This window comes from Euleptes europaea, chromosome 1, assembly GCF_029931775.1.
Source record: "Euleptes europaea isolate rEulEur1 chromosome 1, rEulEur1.hap1, whole genome shotgun sequence".
In the NCBI taxonomy this organism is placed as follows: Eukaryota; Metazoa; Chordata; class Lepidosauria; order Squamata; family Sphaerodactylidae; genus Euleptes; species Euleptes europaea.
Window position 1 is genome coordinate 90,825,260 of NC_079312.1, and position 15,928 is coordinate 90,841,187.

Here is a 15,928-nt window from a genome sequence, read left to right on the forward strand (position 1 = left end):
GATGGAGGAAGCCGGCCCCAGCACTTGGAGGCTGCAAGATGATCCAACATAGAATCATAGAGTTGGAAGGGAACACAAGGGTCATCTAGTCTAACCCTTTGCACAATGCAGGAAATTCACAACTACCTTTCCCCTACACCCCAAGTGACCCCTACTCCATGCCCAGAAGTTGGCCAAGATTCCCTCCCTCTCATGATCTGCCTAAGGTCATAGAATCAGCATTGCTGACAGATGGCCATCTTGCCTCTGCTTAAAAATCTCCAGGGAAGGAGTGCTCACCACCTCCAGAGGAAGCCTGTTCCACCAAGGAACTGCTCTGTTAGAAAGTTCTTCCTAATGTTTAGATGGAAAGTCTTTTGATTTAATTTTAACCCATTGGTTCTGGTCCGACCTTCTAGGGCAGGGGTCTCAAAACTGCGGCTCTAGAGCCGCATGCGGCTCTTTGGCCCATTGAGTGCGGCTCTTCGAACTTAGTTCAGAGCCCCTGCTCTTGCACCTGCTCGCGCCGGCAGCCGGGCTGCGGAGCCGGCGAGCCTGAGAGAGAGAGAGAGCGGGCGCGCTGTCTCCCCCCCCGCCCGCCGTGGAGAATGGCCGGGTCCCCCTTTCCCTTGCCCTCAATGGTTGGGAGGCTAAATCCTCCCCTCTAGCCGCGCGATTGCTGGGTGGGCGGCTCGGAGGTTCCTGCCCCCCCACCTATCAGCTGTTGGGCAGGGCGGGCTTCCTTTGGTAGACCTGGCCTCCGGCTGAGTCCCATTGGGAGGCCATGTCTACCCACTGGCTTTCTTGGCGGTAGACCTGGACTCCGAGGAGGGGGGAAAAGTCCCCCTTCAGAGGCCAGGTCTACCAATTGGCTTCTATGGGCCTCCGGAGACAAGGTCTACTGTCAAGAAAGCCAATGGGTAGACCTGGCCTCCCAATGGGACTCAGCCGGAGGCCGGGTCCACCAATAGGCTTTTATGGCGGTAGACCACGCCTCCAGACGAGGACTCCGGACGGGGAGGGGGAAATGGCAGGGAATTACAATTTAATTTTTATCAATAAATAAGATCAGTATTAAGTATGATGCCCTGACCTGGATGGCCCAGGCTAGCCTGATCTCGTCAGATCTCAGAAGCTAAGCAGGGTCAGCCCTGGTTAGTATTTGGATGGGAGACCACCAAGGAATACCAGGGTTGCTGTGCAGAGGCACTGGCAAACCACCTCTGTTAATCTGTTGCCATGAAAACCCCAAAAAGGGGTCGCCATAAGTCGGCTGCGACTTGACGGCACTTTACACACACACACACACATTAAGTATGATATCAAGTTTTATTCAGTGTACCTATAGTTTAATTAAGACTTAAAACTTTAATTAAAGTTTATTAAGTTAATAAACAGTGTACCTACCTATATAGTTTAAATAATTTGGCTCTCAAAATAAATCTCAATCGTTGTACTGTTGATATTTGGCTCTTTTGACTAATGAGTTTGCCGACCCCTGTTCTAGGGCAACAGAAAACAACTCGGCATCATCCTCTACATGACGGCCCTTCAAGTACTTGAAGATGGTTATCATATCACCTCTCAGTCTTCTGTCCAGGCTAAACATACCCAGCTCCTTCAACCTTTCCTCATAGGACTTGGTCTCCAGACTCCTCACCATCTTTGTTGCCCTCCTCTGGACATATTCCAGCTTGTCAACATCCTTCTTAAACTGAGGTGTCCAAAACTGAACCCAATACTCTAGGTGAGGTCTAACCAGAGCAGGTTAAGAGCCGCAGGGCATGAGCCCTTTAGCTCTCTCAAGGCCCACTCAGCAGAAGGCGGGGCCAGCAATCAGCCCAGGCAGAGAAGACCCTCCCCAATCAAGAAAAATCACCTTCTGCACTCAAATTCCTCAGTTAGGCACACTCAGCTACACCCCAGGCAAAAGAGATAAACAGAAACAAGATAACAGGCACCACTCTACAGCAGGCTACACACACCCTCAAATAATGACCTCTCACACCGTGATAAAAGCAGCCAGAAAAGAGTGAACAAGTGTGGAAGAAAATTGCCCTTGTGTATTCGCTGGCGCTCTGTGCCTCAGAACTCTGTGTGTTTGACTTTGGACTGGATTTGGACTTTGTTTCTTGGATTTACCCCTGACCTTGGACTGTGACCTGGCTTGTGCTGTCTGGATTTGCCCTTCTGTTTTGGTGCTTGAAGTGTGAACTACTTATGTGCTGACCCTGGTAGCAATTTCAATCCTCACTGCACCCTTATGAGGTACACTAGGCTGAAACATAGTGATTGTTCATTATCACTGTCCTAATTTCCATGGACAATCTAGGGTGCTATATTATTGCTATATGTATTATTACTTCTGCATGATGCCCTGGTCACCCTGGCTTATAGAAATCCAGGGTGTAGGCATGTTGTCTTGGGCTGTTTTGAGGTCCTGGTAGTGCAAATACCCTGTCTTGCACATGCAGGGGGATTCTTAGCATCTTCCTTCTCTGTCCCCTTACTTTGCCATCCTTCTGACTCTCTCTGTCTCTGTGCCTCACACTGACGATCCCTCTGGCTTCTCCAGCTCTCTCCTTTTCCAATCACCTTTCTGTCCATTAACTCCAATTATTTAGCTGTAACTCCAACCTACATTTTTTTGCCCGTCCTCTTCTCTGCTTTCCTCAATCCCTTGTATTCCATAGTATCTGAATTGGTGGCATATACTGATACCATCAGACTGATGCACCACCAATCACATTTGTCTCTGGTATGCCATCAGCTTGCCAATTGGGATGGGCAGGCAGACATCTACTCTTGGAGGGAGGACCAGAGGTTCATCGGGTTGTCAAGGCATGTAGAGAGGGCAGTCCACTAACACGTTAAAGAAGTGAAGAAAGAGCATCAGCCAGCCAGCCATACCCCTAAGTCTCTAGGTATCAGAGATGGTGTTAGAATAATTTACTCTTAAACTTTAAACTCCATTAAGTGATAATCAGTCTTCAGTCTGGTGGACTGAAGAGGTTTCTATCTAGCCACAATGAATCTCCATATATCAATAACATTTTATTTAATCCAATTTTTGACTATCAGTTCACCATATTTGTTCCTGATAGCCAAAACAAGCACTTCAGTCAGTCGTTTCATGAATTGCCCACCAATTAAGGGGGTTGTTCTCTGCCCTCAGCTGGCTGGCAGGCAGAAGTAGGCCAGCAGAATGGGGGGTGATTAATGTTGCTTCCAGATTTACTCCGGGTTTACCCCAGAAGTGATGGGAATGCTCTAGCACATTCCTCCAGAACTTCTATGGAAATCATAAAGTTTTTGGAGGAATGTGCTGGAGCATCCCCATCACTTTCAGGTTTACCCCAGAAGTGACATTATTGCACTGATCACCCTCCTAGCCCCACTACAACGAAGCTTCTGTTGGTGGTGAGGGGTTACCTGGCAACCCTAGTGTCAGTATAGAAAGCACAGACTAGAAAAACAGCATTAGATCTATATTAGTTATAAAGGTTTTGGCTTACAGTTTTACCTATATATATAGACTAACTAGTTCAACAAATGGAGCCCATAAGGCCTGATTCTAAATAGGGAAATAAACCTGTGTCTAAACCTGTGGGTCCCCAATGTGGCAACTGCTCTTGCCCAGCAGGGCTTCTGATTAGCCTCTAGAGATCTGATTTGTCATGCCGAATAAAGTAACATTGTTTCCATAGCAGTTGCCACTACAGAATTGGTTTTATTCTCTCTTACTTCTCTTTCCCTGTGTGTTTTTAAATTACCTCTCTTCTTCCTGCACTTGGGCTTCCTTTGTGTGATTGGTTCCATCTCCTGTGAAAGCCATTTTGTGATTGGTTTCATCCCCTGCATCAGCCATTTTGTTATTGTGCTCATGACACTGTTACAGCAAAGTTGACCTCAAGCTCAAAAAGTTTGGAAGCCCCTGATTGAATGCATTTCAGACTATAGATAGGAGCTCACAGAATGGAATGCATGCTTCTTCATAAAAAGAAAAAGAGAAGGCTAGGCTGATACTGTTTAGTTTTTTACCCGAAAGGGATTTTTTTGTTTTTTGTTTTTTTGCATGAAAGAGCTTTTAATTATGTGAGCCGTAGTTTGAAATAGTACAGGGAAACACTTAGGTTTACCATTCCAAGAAGAAGCAAGAATTTAACAACAGTTTCTTAGCTGGAGTATTTCACAATTAAAAGGGCTAAAATAAAACAATTATCCTTTGCTGGAAAAGCCAATCAAATATGGGTGCCTGTTGGAAAAGGTTTGCATTTATTATTCTATGGATTATAAGAAGCTGGTATCTTCCCACAAACTCCTAACACCTACCCAACAGAGAAGAAAGTTAATTCTCTACTACTTCAATATAGGCCAACATATCATGCCCTCCGTAATCTAAAAGACTTTATCAGAAGCTTTGAAGTGCTAAATAAGAACAGCTATTATCTAAAAACCATCCTTTTCTCTCTTCGCCAACTGTGAAGGCAGCAACAGATTGTGATTCTTATCAACAAAGCTCTATGAATGATGAAATGAGGTGTTATGTGAACTGCTACAGAAGTAATAAACTGAAACATAATATGAATTTGGGATATCTGCAAGAATTACCATTTTCCTGCCATCACCAGCTTCTTCAGTCTCCTGCCAATTTGTGCTATCTTCCTCCAGACCAATATGATTTCCATTTGCTTGAGAAAGCCAGTGTGGAATAGAAGTAAGAGTTGAAATAGACCTTGGGAAAATCAGGTTACTCAGCCATGAATCTTGGTGGCTGATGATGGGCCTGTCACTCTTTCTCAGCCTACCCTACCTCACAGGGTTGCTGGGGGTTAAAATTGAAGAGGGAAGTACTAGGTACGTTATTTAGCCTATATCCATTTGGCATACCCCCTGCTTGAACACTGTAAATAATCTAAGATTTTATTATTTTACTTGGACATAGAATATGCCACCTTTTGATGTGGACAAGAGATCATTAGGTCTATAGTTACAGAAATGTAATCTACCAATGCTGTTTGCCCAAAAGAGAGGTTAATAAAACAAAGGATACACAGACAGGTCAATGCAGACCAATGAGAGAGTTCTTGCTTTCTCTCTTGTTCAGAATGGCTGGCTACTTCTGGAGTCCAAAAAGCAGAATAAACGGAGCAAGACTCAAGCATATTTCTGTAGAGCATAATTTGTAAATCTCTTTGTTTGTAATTGTAATTCATATGCCATTAATGGTTGATACATATATAAATCTCCTTGTTTTACTTCTCACTTTTAACTTTCAAGACAGAATTCCATAATAAAATCTAATATTAGAAGCCAGCACTTTAGTGGATTTATAAAATATCAAAGCAGTGGTGATACAATATCAAGGAATTTTTCCAGACTGTTTCTAAAACTTCATGGGTATTGACAGCTGAAAAATTAAAGATCCAGCATCAAGACAAAACACATGCTAAGGAAGAAGTAGAAAAAAGACTTGGAGTGAAACATTATTCAGAAAGCCAAATGCTCCATGCATCTTCATTTGACACCCTTAGGCACTGCCTAAGTCTCACTGTAGTTACTGTCCTAGAAGCAGATTGAGTGTGATGTGGTACTGGAAAGTCTTAAGCAATTCGTTTGACATTCAATGCATTGGCATAAATAAAATATAATTCTAGGATAAATTAAACATCCTGATTTGCTCCTGACATTAATTAGTTTCTGGTAGTTGATCTTAACTGCTGATAACAGGTAATTATTCAGAATTTTTGGGAGAGTTGCTAATGAGAGATGATAGGTTGAGTGGTAATCAGGAACTAGAAGACAGAGGTTAACGAAAACATCGAGAGAACACTCCAGATGTCATCTTAGATATGTAATATATTTATTAAGATTTTTTTCCTGTGGTTATTGTGGCAATAAAGAACAAAATGACTATGGCTAAAAGCCCAATTTTTGAAGAAAAAATGTAGAATGTCTCTGAGAATACAGCACAACATTGTAAAATTCCTATTGGGCTGAACTAAAAACTGAGCATTTGTATGCTGTTTGTGCTTACCATGAGTGGCCTTAGAAAAAGAAGGCATATAACAGGTAAATATAGTGGGTAAATATAGCCTTGTTAATGCATGACTTGTCTGCTTTGTAGAGGCCAGGGCCAGCTCAAAGTTAGTTTCTACTCTAGGAAAATTTGGCTGCAATTCTAAGCATACTTACTAGGGAGTAAGTCCCTTTGAAATCAGTGGGATTTATTTCTTAGTATATATGCTTAGCGCCCTGACCAGGATGGCCCAGGCTAGCCTGATCTCGTCAGATCTCAGAAGCTAAGAAGGTTAGGCCTGGTTAGTATTTGGATGGGAGACCACCAAGGAATACCAGGGTTGCTGTGCAGAGAAAGGCACTGGCAAACCATCTCTGTTAGTCTCTTGCCATGAAACCCCCCCCAAAAAAGGGGTCGCCATAAGTCGGCTGCGAATTGACAGCACTTTACACACACACACACACACACACACACACACACACACACACACACACACACACACACACACATGCTTAGCAGTGCGTTGTTAATGTTGCTGCATTTCTTTCTCAAAGGATTTCCTGACTTCAGCCTTTTTGCCTTGCCATACGAATGAACAGAACAAATGGATGGGATTCTTTCAATGTGGGCACGCAAATTCTACACATTTATTTCTATGGAATGAGGAAAGAGGGTCACAATTAAGCCCACATCTCAGGCTATATAATCCCAATGGTCCAAGAAGGACTGTATTCCCTTAATAGGAATCATCTTGGAGACTCTAGAATTCTGTTGGCCGGGGCAGTTTTGTCTGTATTGCCTATTGGGCTGAACTATTCCATGTATGCAGAAGTTTCTGAAAAGCACCCTATAAAGGTACCATTAAAAAACTAGAGGTTACTATTTTAGGATACAATCCTGCACATATTTACAGCATTTTTAAGCCCCATTGAAGTCAAAGTGATTTATGGGCACATTTATGCAGTGTGACTAATGGAAACCAGGGATAGGGCCTTTTCCATAGTGGCGCCATATTTTTGGAACTCCCATGCCTTTGAAATCTGCCTGACACCTTCACCTTTGGCACTTAGGTACTGTACAAAGATCTTTCAATCTTTGTATGATTTTAGTTGACTCTTCATTTTACAGGGTTTGCAATAAGCAATATGACACCTGCCAATTCTCTTGTCTTTAGTTAATAATATTAAGTGTTGATTTTATTGGTTTTTAAATTATTTCACAAGCTACTTTGTACAAGATTCATTCTTGGAAAAGAAGCAACAAATAAACAAACTATATGCACTGTCTTGCTGTGAAATGTAGCTCAACACAGTGCTAAACATGATAATTCAAACAGCATTAATTAATACTAGCCTTAATAGCATTAATTAATAATACATGAATTATTTTGCTGGCAACATCTAGAGCTTTCTCCTATTTCTGTTTTCAATGTTGCTTCAAATATACATTCTTTTTGTTTTTTTTTCCTTTCTCAGGCAGAAGATATTAACAAATTGAGAAAGTGTTTTTGTGCCTTTGCTGATTCTTGTACTCATACTTTCTGATTAAAATCGGGAAGTGTTTTGAGGAAGCCATTTTGACACCCTGGAATTGAGACACATTGTACCAACTATTTTATCAACTAAACAAGTGTCCACAAACAACTTCATATTGTACATTCTGCCTGTGTTCCAGCTAGAGTTGTTAGGGTGAGAGGATTTTTTTTAATTAACTTTTTTTAGCATAGAGTCATTGATTCGTCTTTTTTGTCTTTGAAAAGAGGGGTTTCTTTTTCATTTCTCTTTGAAGAGAAATCAGTGCATCCTCTTGTAACTTCAGCCCTTGCAATTGTTCTGTATTACCACAAGATGCTACTTTTGCAGAGGACAGGAAGGTGTGGAAAGACATTGCCAACTTTGAAGTTTTTCAGTGCCTCCCTTCCTGCCTGTCCTCTCTTTGAGCAAGATGAAATTGATTTGAAACAGACTCCAAATTCTTAAGAAAGAAAAACAGCAATGGACTGTTGGATTTCAGGGGGAAACTGGATAAAGAGGAATTAAGAGAATTCATTTTAATGCTAGTTCGTGCTGGAAATCAAGGCAAAATGACACTAGGGATATTAGCTTGGATATAACCGAACTAAATTTATATTAAAAAAAACCTTGAATGTATTTTTCTAACATATCCAGGTAAATACAAATATATCTGGGATCTTTCAGGATACTAAAAAATGGACACTTCCCCCCCCGGAAATCTCTGAAATATTCAGGATTAACCAAGAATATTTGGAGCCGGTGGCTCCCAGGGCTTGGTATTGGCTTGCCAGGCTGCTTTGGGTTCTGTCAGTTTCAATTATTTTTGTTGCTTTTAAAAGTCCGTTCCTTGCTGTTTGCAAGTACTATGAAATAATAAATCAATGGTTTATAACTCTCTTTAACCTTCATAACTTATGCATATGTATATATATTGCTTATGCATCAGAAAAGGTAAAAAAGGTAAAGGTCCCCTGTGCAAGCACCGGGTCATTCCTAACCCATGGGGAGACGTCACATCCCGACGTTTTCTAGGCAGACTTTGTTTGAGGGGTGGTCCCAGTCATCTTCCCTTTACCCCCAGCAAGCTGGGTACTCATTTGACCGACCTCAGAAGGATGGAAGGCTGAGTCAATCTTGAGCCGGCTACCTGAAACCGACTTCCGTCGGGATCGAACTCAGGTTGTGAGCAGAGCTTTTGACTGCAGTACTACAGCTTAACACTCTGCGTCACGGGGCTCCTTATGCATCAGAACCTGAATACAAATATACAAAACAGAAAGTGCTTCCCTGTGATTTTAGCTGTTTTACAAATTTACCCATAATATTCACAAAACATTTTGAAAATATCTGAATAATTATTTATTTCTTTGCTCTGTATTTCTTGTAACCATGGACATTTCTGTCAATGTGGTTTTGCAGGTGGGAACTGCTAAACAACACTGCAGTACATTCCAGGAGGAGGGCAGAATTTTGACCCTTACCAGTAAGTGCCAACAGCTGGTGGGGCAGAGAATATCTTAGTTAATAACATACAAATTTGTGATGGTTGACTACTCACCACTATCACTGTCATCATGAGCCTACTCCTATACCAGCAACAACTGTCTAGCTACCAACTTGTGCTTGACTACATACCCTCTACCATCTGATGGTTTCATGTAAGGATGGAAATTTTCCCTTGGTTGCCCCATAGCTGTGGATGAAAGTTCCAACTGGAAATAAATTCACAGGACAAATACTTTAGACATTTTTGGAAAACTGGTTTTGTTTGAGCCCAAATTAATTTCAGGATAGGTAACTACTGCTTTTCTGATTGTAGTTGTTAACAGATAAGCAAGACCAAGAAAAAAAATTATGTAGTAAGGCTTTCTTCTGCAACAGTGCAAAGTAAATTGCATTTATTTTATTTTTAAAAATTATGTGCGTAACATACACACAAAGCCCCATGATATTCATCATAGCGAAAACAGCTGGGATCCATTAAGAATCATAGTAATGCTACTTTATTTTCCATTTCAAGAAAAGTGTTAATATAAAATTGATGAAGGCTATAGATGTGTCTAGGTACAGGAGGGAAATATTCATTGGTTTTTTCTGGAGATGGGGGTTATAAGCATGCCAGGTTGTCAAGGGTCCTACTGACTCAGATGTATGAGCCAACACTAGCTCTTACACAGAAGGGATACAATCATTTCTTTGCTAAGTGTTGGCCTTCTAGGCAGGTTGGATGGTGACAAAAATCAAACAGATTCCAAGACAAGCTGTCAGAGGGTATTTATTTTAAAGACTATAAACTGTCCTGAGGGAACCAACATACAACATAGCCCCAAAACCACGATGTCTAAGTGAGCACATCAGTGAAATTTCTGAGACATGTTTCTAGATGTTTTGGAATCAATTATTGTTGCAGTAAGAAACAGTCTGCAGGAGGAATCCAAATACCTCTCAAGGCTACAGTTTCTTCAGTGTTTTTCTTACAAATGGCAACTCCTTGCTCTGCATCAAGGCTGCTCTTCTAAGATTCTAAAACAGCTTGTCAAGCAACCTCAAAGACTGCTACCAAAAAGGCAAGTTCACAAATTCTGCACAAACATATGGGATCTATATATTTGTTCTCTCTGTGTTAACTTCGACCACTACAGAAGACCAAAGTGTGGTACTGCAATTACTATTTTAGCAGGCTTCGGGAGACTCTAGAGGCCAATAGGGTTCCAACAGTAAGTTGTTCCAACTTTGCTTTAGTTTTGAAACTTCAAAACCTTGTTTAGTCCAAGTTTTAAAATGCATTACTGGAATTAATTTATGACCAAAGCAATGCCATATTTATGTATCTATTTTAAACAAGCCAGATCACTTGGGTTAATTTTAGATGAGTATTAGTATAATTAACATATTCAGAGCTTGAAAGAGACTGTACTTACATGGATAATGTCCATAAATAATGTCATTCATGGTTCATTGGTTAGTTTAATCTGATAGAAAATGACTAAATTTAACATTTGTAGGTTGAGTTCTTGGTGAGAGTTGGCAGAATGCTAATCAGGCAATTGCAGGCTTATTAAGAAAAATGGAGATACATGAAAACTGAAAAAAAGAATATGGTACGAAGTGACAGATTAAAAGTTAGGTATGGCACAATCCCTTTGATTGAACAGGGAAATACTGATGTAGTAAATACTTGTTTTAATATATCCAACTCAAAATTTTACCACAAGTTTTATAATGTTTGCTGAATACTGTATCTTTTGGAGTCAAATTCTATTATGAGAATATATAGCACTTAAAAAAATAGATTTCAGAAAAAAAGTTGTATTTATTTATGTTATTTATAGTCTGCCCTTCTTACTTGGTCTCAAGGCGCATTACACAGAGTGAGTCAATACAATTGACTCAATGGGACATTCAATAAACAATGCAATAAGATTAGGGTTGTAGAACCAACCAGAAGTTTAAAAACTGAACTGGGGCAAAGCATACGTATTAACATGACACATTAAATGATGCAAAATTCCATAGCAGGATCCTAATTTCAGCAAGCTATACATGGTAGTATAGACCACAGTCCTTAATATTTTTTTCCAAGTAACTTTGTGAATCATTTAGTACAATGCAAGTCTACCGCCTGTGTAGAAAAGCCCTCTTGAATAATTCAGTTTTGCATAGTTTGGGGAAAGCCAGAAGTGTGGCAGCTTTCCTGACCTCCTCAGGTAGGCTGTTTTTTCTGTTTGATTTACTGTTCTAGCCTTGCTTTCTTTCAATGAGCTTTCCATGACAATAGGTAATTCTTTTACATCTCTTCATCTAGTTTGATAGCTATTTCAGATGCAGAGGTTCAGCAGAGCTACTCTACCTCTGATGAGACTGCCCATTGTATCTCTGCATGTGTTACAGCTCTGGGGTTGCCTATTTTCAATCAAGAGTTCTACCAGAGCAGTGACTCATGCAAAAAACACAAGGTATGCCTTCTTCTCAGGTAATTATACAACCTAAAAGTAAACCCTTTCCCCTTCAAAGAGTGATATGGGTCTCCAATTCTAATTCAGAAAAAATGTGCATCAACTGTTAGAAATTTCAAAAACACTGGCTTAAACTCTCATTTCAGAGTTCTGTAAATGCATTACTTTTATATGCTGTATTCCTAATGCTATGCATACTCCATATCTTTAAAGACCTGTACTGAATTTATATTTACAACTGTTAAGCTACTTCTTGGCTTGTCAAAAGCCTTGTGACCTTTCAGAAGACAAGTTTATTCTTATATATCACAGCTTGAATCCTGAGCCACACGTCCATGGTATTATTAGTAAGTAAATGATTTCTGCATTAGAGTTTAATTTCATTGTCTATGTCAAGCCATTGGGACTGCTCCGTTTATAAGCCCCTAGTGAAAGAAAGTATATCTGAAGCTATTTCTCATAAAGCAGGGTGGTGGTGGGGGAGGTGATTGATCATGCCCGTAGTTGGCATCCTGAGCTCCTCCAGCCTTATGGGCATGGCTGCAGAAGTGGGGGCACTTGATTTTTCAGTTCAATTGGCGCCTATGGGCTATGCCGTGTTTATTGTTGGCATAACTTTCCACCTCTGACAGGGGGTGTTCCCAGGTTGAAAGGGTTCAGAGATCCTACTAATTCAAGCCACACCTCCAGAACCACCCACAACCACACCGGTGCAGGGGCCGATACCTTGGTTGCGTTGACAGGCAGCCGCTGCAGGGCTGTGCTGGCGCTCAAGTGCAGCGGAGTGGTGCTGGGGGCCTACGCTGGTGTAACTGGCCTTTACACCAATGTATCTACAGAGGAAGGCACTGGCAAACCACCTCTGTTAGTCTCTTCCCTTGAAAACCCCATAAGGGGTCGCCATAAGTCGGCTGTGACTTGACGGCACTTTACACACACACATCTCAGAGATACACTGTCATAAAGGTCAGATGGATCCCTGAGAGCTTTTGGCCCCCCCTTAAGATTGCGCCGTGACATACTTTGTAGATACTTGAATCCTTGATATAGAATGAGTCAACAACTGCTAGAGGGGTAAATTAAATTTGAAATGTTAAATTGTTCATACATACAAACTACTGCTGAAAGACCATAGAAGATGGGCTGCAGACACTATTATTTTATCTTTTCCCCACAATATATTTTTTTTGGGGGGGTCACTATTTTCTCTGTAAATCAGATATTCCATTTTCGTTGCACAGACCCTACAAAGCTGAAGGACGCACTCCCAGTCTTCCTTGTTCAGGATCGGATTTCTGGACTTTAACATATTCATCACATGTTGCATTGGCTTATGGATAAATTCCCTGCAAATCTTGAAAATGCAGCAACAAAGTATTTGGTGCATGAGCCAAAAACATCCTTGTTAGTTCACACATGCAAGGTAAAACAGCCTGTCCAAAGTTAAAAATCACACCCGATTATGCCTAAAGTAACTTTTTGGATCCTAGAATTGCATTTTTATTAACAATTTTTCATATTAGCATCTGAAATATTTAAAATTATATGTTTGATCCTTATTTCATAAATGATGCATAACTGCACAAAAGATTTGTTACACCACTGTCAAATCAACTGTGGTGTTCTTGAGAGGCTAATCTACCTACTTCATATGACATATTTCAAATTTATAATATATTTTACAAGTGACTTTGTAATACCATCTGTCAAGAGGCACATTTTGAAAGGCTGCACATTTAATACTTTCCCTCCTAATATAGTTGGATGCTTGAAATTGAAGAAAGGCTTTAATAAAAATACTTTCCTGTAAACATCAATTCAAATATTATAAAACCATGCATTTTATTACCACTAAAAAGACTTTTTTGCTCTACATGTTTATGTCCTAGAGGTTTTACAGCAAAAAAACAGCACAATAAATTTAGAATCCCCAGTCAGAAGATTGTATAAATAAAGAATAATATAAACAACATTGGTAATTTGTTAACATTAAATAACCATGTTTAGCTCAAACAATTTCAGATAAACAACAAACAATAAAGAATGGTATTCAGGAAAATGTTACAAAATTGGCAGCAGTTCTATAGTAATCATAACTGCCAACACGTAGGAAACAAAGAGGGAAATTTTAGACAATATATTAATAATCCAATGCATCATGGAATTCTGATTAGTTGACAGAAATATTTGCTATTTCTGGAATTATTCAGGACTTGATATATGATATTACTGAGAATCCCAAATATCAACTGGATACCTGAATATACTCCCTCCAAAATACAAATAAGGTTTTTTCTTTGTTTTTTTGGGGGGTATGTATTCCAACTGGAAGTATCTGAATGCACATCCCTATCCACAGGAGCTGCACAGGCCTACACTGTGCGGCAGTGACATTCCTCATCCAATATTTCCCCCATATTTTTCCTTGCAAGACAAATACAAGGAAGAAAGGCACATGCAAGGAAGATTTGGTATGTGCATGGAAATGCTTCCTTTAGTGAACACATGAAGCTGCCTTATGCTGAGTTAGAGAACTGGTTTATCAAAGTTATTATCAACACATTGACTGCAATGACTGGCAGCGGCTTTCTAGGGTCTCAAATAAGGGTATTTCACATAATCTGCTTGCTACCTGATTATTTTAACTGGAAATACTGGGCTTGGCTGTAGATCGTTAGCATGCAGAACAGTTCTCTATCTATCACTAAGCCATAGCCCCTTAAACTTTCCACCCAAGCTTAATCTCCCCTGCATAGGCCTGCCTCTTTGCCCATTTTAATCTTTTGCCACCTGGCCTCAGAAACCAGAAGTAAGTCCAACTGAGGGAAAAGCAACCCCAGAGACACTTGCAGTGGAGAATATCTGGGTATGGGAGGAACTAAACTTTACTTCTTTGTGACTGCTGATTTTCCTTTACTTATGGACTAGGGGTTGCCATCCAAATTTTGGCAACCAGTGATTGGTGGATGGGGTGGGGACATGTAAATCTGCAACCCCTCTTCTGGCACAATCCCAGAAATGATGTTGTCACATCAGCACAATTTTGGGGAATTGTGCTGACATGATGATGTCATTTATAGAGTTGTAGCAGAAGGGATGTTGTGGCACTGGAATATTGTGTATCTCTCCCCCATTTCTCCCCACCGCAGAGTGGTGGCACACCACCCAGGCTGCCAGCAGAATGTCTCCTGACATAGAGGGAGACCTAGCAGCCTTAGTTTGGCAACTCATTTGCCAAGACACCATAGTCTTGGCTTCATTTACCTCTTCTTGGGTTAATGTTATTGGGAATCTTTAACACACTGTTTAAGAATAAGATCAGTATCAGAATCCAAACAGAGATAGCTTGTCTATTTCAAGTCAGTCAGGATACAATCCTCTGTGCACTTATAACGATATGAAACCATATTTTGCTCTGCATTGCAATGCAACTGTTAAGGTAGCAAATTGAAAAGACTTGGGCAAAATCCCTTGGAGAGTATATTCCTGAGCAGAATTGTTCATTCTCACGGGACTAGAGTGATTTTCCCTAGCACAACTTTGGCTAAAGATAATTGTTGAAATTATGAGTTAAGATACCTCCAAACCTAAGCACTGTTACCCAAAATGCATTTGGTTGTGCTCCTGTAAGCCCAGTTTTGCTTCTATAAACAGGTACCTGATTATAGTACCATTAGTACCATTTCTAAGAAGGATAATGGTGTAAGGCCTCCTGCAAATGTTTCTTTCTATCTTGCTGTAGACCAGGGGTGAGGAACCTTTTTCCTGCCATTTGCACATTTATAACATCATTTGGGGGCCATACCAGGTGTAGATCTCCTGGTGAGGGGGGAGAGGCTAGGGTTGCCAGGTCTCCAGCCACCATCTGGAGGTTGGCAACCCTAGGAGAGGCTATGCAGAGGAGGGAGGGAAGGGAGGAAGGGAGGAAGGGAGGAAGGAAAGAGAGGGAGGGAGGCTTCCCCCACCACACACTCCTTGCTGGCTTCCCCCCTCATTCCACACACACAATGGTGGAGTGTCGATTATGAAACTCCTGAGGATAACCACAACCAGCTATTTAAACCCCTCCCCACACACAGAAAGCCCTGCTCTCCATGCCAGAAACCTGGAGCTGATTCTTATTAGGTAGTTTTCTATATTGTTATACCTTTGTTGTTGTTGTTTGTATTATTACTTTTTTATGTTTAAAAATATAATAAAAATTAAAAAAAAAGAAAGAAACATTGAGCTGAAAAAGGGGGAGGGAACAAAAAATCCCTCTCACGCAAGATCTTTTCCCCAACATTTCCCAGTGGGATTTGAAAATCTCTTTCTCCGTTTTAAAACTGTGTGTTCATGGAGAGAGAGAAGAAACACTGGTCATTTATGCATGGTCAATTTTGAAGCTCGTTCAAAGCTCTTTTTAAAAATGCGTTCTTACAATCCCAATGCAAAAGATGAAATTCCACCCACCCCCAACT

General features: G+C 40.7%; 1 protein-coding gene across 1 annotated transcript in view; it reads right to left on the reverse strand.

Annotated features, from left to right (window-relative positions):
* Positions 1–15,928, reverse strand: part of SPOCK1 (SPARC (osteonectin), cwcv and kazal like domains proteoglycan 1) — a 556,326-nt gene that overhangs the window by 235,819 nt on the left and 304,579 nt on the right. The gene's annotated exons all lie outside the window — the stretch shown is intronic.